This window comes from Oncorhynchus mykiss, chromosome 8 (assembly GCF_013265735.2).
Source record: "Oncorhynchus mykiss isolate Arlee chromosome 8, USDA_OmykA_1.1, whole genome shotgun sequence".
In the NCBI taxonomy this organism is placed as follows: domain Eukaryota; kingdom Metazoa; phylum Chordata; class Actinopteri; order Salmoniformes; family Salmonidae; genus Oncorhynchus; species Oncorhynchus mykiss.
This window is the reverse complement of record NC_048572.1, coordinates 47304886-47310885: the sequence shown is the minus strand read 5'-3', so window position 1 is coordinate 47310885 and position 6000 is coordinate 47304886.

Here is a 6000-nt window from a genome sequence, read left to right as displayed (position 1 = left end):
CAGACCTTGGTCCGATGATAAAACATGCCAGCGTTTCTTGACAGCATCTCCCACTTTGCATGAGTTCAAAGTATATGTGGTGGTGAACATTACAGAGTGTTCTTTAGCTCTAGTGAGTCTTTTTTGTAGCAGCTCATCTCGTGTTTTCCCTAATGTCAAATTAAGAGCTTCCTCCACACATTGTGGAAAGTAGCCTCCTTTGAAACCTATTGTGCATCTCTGTTGTTGTTTCTAGATAGTCCCCTGTGGAGTGGCATATAAAGCGCAGTCTGAAAAAAGTTCTTAACTTTAAAACCGATGCACCTGGCACCTACTACTACACCCCGTTCAAAGGCACTTAAATCTTTTGTCTTGTCCAAATATCTTCTGAATGGGACACATGTACAATCCATGTCTCAATTGTCTCAAAGCTTAAAAATCCTTCTTTGACACGTCTTCTCCCCTTCATCTACACTGATTGAAGTGGATGTAATAGGTAACATCAATAAGGGATCATAGCTTTGATGTGAATTCACCTGGTTAGGTGTATGTCATGGAAAGAACAGACGTTAATGTTTTGTACACTGTATATAACACAGGAATGTCATGTTTTTGACTGCACTGGGCCTTTAATAGGCACGTACTATAGTCATCTTTTATTATCCCTCTTGAGATGGGAAAACATCATGTTTATTTAATTAAGTTGAACATGTGCTCGTCATGATAGGTGAAATAAAACTATTTTTTCCCACCAAGTTACACTACCCAAAAGGGACTCATTTCGTGGAACTACCCAACAGCTTTTGGTCCTGAAAAGCTTTTGTAGAGGTGATGTACGGGTTGAATAGTGTAGGTCTTTGTAGAAGAATCCAGGTCGCTATAGACCTCTTCCTTTGTGTACAAATACTGGCACGATATGTGGATGTGCACGTGTTGATGGCAGTAGCTACGTTCAGTGAAGAAGTTGTCTCGTAGCAACCACTTGGTCTGTAGCAGGCTTTATGGCCTAGGATTTTTTTTAATTAAAAATTCTAAAGAATAGATAAAAAATGGCAGAGCTGAAATTCCTTACACTAAAATCAACTGTACTCACCAGGATCGTGAAGGACCACAGTGATGTAGATACTGCATCAGGAGATTCAAACACCAACACAGAAGACCTGCCAGAGCCACTCACAGCTCTGTATGATGCCAATCTAAGGGACCTCTCACCACCTGAAATAAAGGAGAAAGGTGAAGAAGCTTTCCAGAGATTGAAACAGAAACTGACCCGTGATCAGTGTGAAACCCTTGAGCTTACCTCCAAGGAGCAGTCCAAATGCCAGGCCTGGCACATCAACCGAATCGGACGGATAACAAGCACCGCCTTCCATCGTGTGTGCACGGCAGGCAGAAACACAGACAAAATCAACTTGGTGAAAAAGACAATGCATTACAATGACAGTGAGTTGCATCATGTCCCAGCTGTACTTTGGGGAAGAGACATGGAGGACACAGCCAGAAAGTCCTACACGGAAGAAATGAGCAAAATCCATGCCAACTTCAGTGTGAAGCTCTCTGGTCTTGTCGTGCGGAAGGATCAACCACATCTCGGGGCGTCTCCAGATGGATTAGTGAACTGTTCCTGTTGTGGGAGAGGAACCCTTGAAGTTAAGTGCCCATACAAATACCGTGATGGCCTTACAGGGTGCCGTGATGACACACAGTTCTGCTTGGACAAATCACTGCACCTAAAGAAGAATCATAAATATTACCACCAAGTTCAACTTCACATGTTTGTTTGCAATGTCCAATACTGTGACTTTGTGGTTTGGACAAGTGCTGAGGTCATTGTGCGTCGCATAATCAGAGATGAAGAAATGGTACAAAAAGCCCTACCTAAGGCTGAAAGGTTCTTTCTTGCAAGTGTTTTGCCAGAACTATTGACACGAAGCCACGACCCTCTCCTAGAAACACTTAAAGAGTGTTCACACTGATATGCCGAAATTTGAACAATCTCAAGAAAGTAAAAAATCTATATGAAGTGGAAAGAATTCAAATGAATTTACATTTTGACATTTGGAAGATGCAATATCACAACACAACACAAAATACCTCATATGAGCACATTGTTACAGTTTTGTAAATTGTACGCTGGAAGTTGGGAAGAAAGTACAGGGAGTGCAAATTTAATAATAAATAGAACATGAAACAGAAACAAAGTCAATAATGCCTTAGGAAACCAAGGTGGAGTGACAGATAAGGGGAGATAATCAGGAGGTGATGGAATCCATGGGTCATGAGGCGCAGGTGCGTAACAATGGTGGCAGGTGTGCGTAATGAGACAACTGGCGACGTTGAGCGCCAGAGAGAGAGAGCGGGAGTAAACGTAACATTATCCCCTGACGCTCGGCTCCAGATGACACCAATCAGAGGGACGGTCTTGAGGACCAGGAGCGGGCCGGTCGCTTCTGCTGAGGCGCAGGAACTTGTAGAGCCGGCTGAGGCATGGGAGCCTGAAAAGGTCGGCATGGGAGCCTGAAAAAGCCGGCTGAGGCATGGGGAGCCTGCTGAGCCAACCGTGGCATGAGAACCTGACGAGCCAGTTGAGGCATGGAAGCCTGACGAGCCAGCTGAGGCATCCCTGGTTGCTTTGGAAGTGGCACTTGGACCTGACGTCACCAGTAGAAAAAAATTGGGGAAAATACCTATGCTTAATGATGGACGACCAAAGTACTCAAAATGAAGTAAATAAATAATGAAATAATGAAATGTATTATTTTAAAATATTTTAAGAATAAGTGCCACACTATTTGAAATCTTTTTCACAATGTTACTTTTCACAATAATGTTACCATATTTAATTGAAATATAATACATTGTATTTCCCAATGTTTTTTTAATTTCATAATGTATTTCCGATTCCATTGTATTTTTCATTTCATGGCCACTCGCAAGGGATATTTACAGTATATATCCCTCTTATGTCAATCAGCCCAGGTGGGTAGTCTTTAGTCACTGATTGTGTAATCATTCACAATCGATTACTTCATCCTGTTGAACTTGACCTGACAGTTAAGGCAGAGCTAGGTATGCATTTTCCTGATATGATTCGAGTATTTTTTGTTATTATCCGTAATTGGAAAAAATAAATGTTCGGTTGCCAACATGCAACTTTAAATCAAGTGCGAGGTGCTACATGGTCTAAATAGCTCAACTAGCTAATTTGCCTGTCTGTAAAGAGAAGGGAGGGTTGTATGCTGATCCTGCTGCTCTGATTGGATAGAGAGAAGATGTATTTCACAATCCACTCGCTCACGCCATCACTTCTCCTCGCATGTTTCGGTCTGATCACTAAGATTGCTGCTGCCTCCTGTTTGCCTGCTACTATGAGGAGGATGGTGAGGATGTTTGCTAGCAAGCAATGTGTATAGCATCTAACAAGTGGGCGAAAATGATTTTTTAAATAAATGTTGATGCGCATTCTGAGTGACAGCAAACAGCTAAAGTTGAGGAGACACACTCTCCATGCGCTGTTCCAAATCTGCAGCGTTTTCGGTATTTTTCCAATATATGGAGTGTTTGGTGCAGACTTCTCCAAACGATTGGCGGCTTCACGGAGAAACTATAGACTTGTGGTTTCATCCATTGTAAAGAAAAGTAGCTACATCAAAAACAGGGCAACGCGAGAATGCATACTGTTACAAGCTCGACTTCTTTAAGCTTTTATTGGCGGACTACATCCAAAAAGGTGTATTGCCGCCACATATTGGGTGGGGTAAAAACAGATACTTTAACGAAAATAAATAAAACCAACTCATATTATTCAAAAAAAACTAAACAAAAGTCAATATACTCCTTCACTTAGTCAAATGTACTCCGATCCCTACACAGAGGGTGAAGCATCTTCAGATAGTATTCCCTGCAGTGTTTCAGCAGTGAAATCCTAGAGAGCCCAGATTCTTTTAGCCGCTTTCACAATTATTTTTGTTGTTAGTTCTGTTCTGAACAATACATCCCCTGTGCAATAAATGCAACAAAATCATCCTTCTCTTTGACTTAAGCCACCACTTTTGCCTAACAATCTTGTTCAAGGGCTTTGAACCAATTACCTACTTGACCACGCCCACTTGCATTGATTGGCATATCCCCTTGCGATTATGGTTATGAAATTTGGAAATACCAAAGATTATGGATATACTGACGTCTCTCCGCCCTAACAATGGGAGTAATTGTCCACACAGCGGCAAGTCAGGCTGTCAAGCGCCCACCTGTCCTTTCTTTGCTGTCTAGCTCACGCCTATCCTTTCTTTGGATTGGTGGATACATTTTATTATTGTAATCCATTACTGAACCTCTCATTGACCTCCAAACAAAAACTCCTTGCTTGGTGGGCAAAACAACGAAAAAACACCACCTGCTGGAGGGAGACAAATTTTCCGCAGAGTTGGGCCTCTCTTCCTCTATGGAAATACATCATGTGACAAAGCGCCATTATAAAATTATAAAAGTTCTGATGAAAAAAAAACATTGGGAAATACAATGTATTATGAAATATGCTAACATTATTTTGAAAAATTGCATTATGAAAAAATATTTAATAATAATGCAGCACCTATTCTTGAATCATTTATATTTGATGTATTTATTAATTAATTATTTATGTATTTTTATCTTGAGTATGTGGTATTTAATTGTATATCTAATTTCATTTGAAGTACTTTGGTACTCCTTATACTGTACTTCCCATTGCAAACATCTTCATTACATTCAACAACAAAAAAATAACCAGTGAACAAAGTTTAAATGCAACAATGTTTCACACACGGAACACATTTTTTTCAAAGTGATAGCTAAGTGAGCTGCAATAATAAAATGACATTTCCACTCACCAGATGATCATTTGAAACATAACTTCTTGTTGAAAGTTCATCTTGAAAAGGGTCTAAGATAATAAATGAGCATCAACATCTTCTTTGATAACACCTGCAGCTATTGCAGCCCCCGCACACTATCCTACAACAAAAACTAACTTGCTTAGACCGTGGGAAAACTACTGCTCGCTATTGAGCAATGATCTGTAGGCCTTCGTGAAGGCAGAAGTTTCCATATGTTTTTGTAAAAATGGTCCCACCCATTATAAATCCAAATGTGATTGGTTGATTCTACTGTCTGCCCTAATACAGTTGAAAGACAGCCTTCTATCAAACTTCTGAGGGCCTAGCCCAGAGGTAGGCAACCCTGGTCCTGGAGTGCCACAGGCACTTCATGTTTTTGATTTAACCAACCTGGAAGACCAGGTGTTTTGAATTTAGGCAATCATTGACCTGATCAGTTAGCTCAGTTGGTCAGGTGTGGTGTCTAGTTGGAATAAAATCCTGCAGTACCTGCAGCACTCCAGGAACAGGGTTGCCTACCGCTGCCTAGTCAGTGGTGAGTTATCTATAGATGTATCTACAGAGTTTCTAAACCCAGAGGCGCAACATCACAAGACTTCCCAGGAAGCAGAAGCAGACCAGGTTGGGGTTTTGGGTTTGAGAAGTCAATGAAACATATGAACAAATATTCCTTAGTTGTTAATTCTCTCGAAATTGAAAGGCTCAACCTAGATTTGAGCCAATGTCTTAAGTAGTTGGTCATGATATTACTCCAACCTTGTGAAAGTGACAAACTGACACGTTTTCATTTAGGTCAAAAACGACTTTATATCGAAGAAGTGCCTTTAATTTGATGGCCTACACATGAACAGTACAGTGTGAGACAACCGTTGGACCCTACGATGTGTTGCTACACATGAGCTTAGATAGCCAACATCACCACCACATCACCAAGCAAAATCCTTATTCAATCTTTTTTTCTCATCAGTTTTAACCCTTTCCTTTCCAACACAAACTGAAGAGATTAAATCCGATGTTCGGGCGGTGCTCAGCGGTCGACGTCACCGGTCTTCTAGCCATCATTGATCCATTTTTCATTTTCCATTGGTTTTGTCTTGTCGTCCTACACACCTGGTTTCAATGCGGCAGGGTAGCCTAGTGGTTA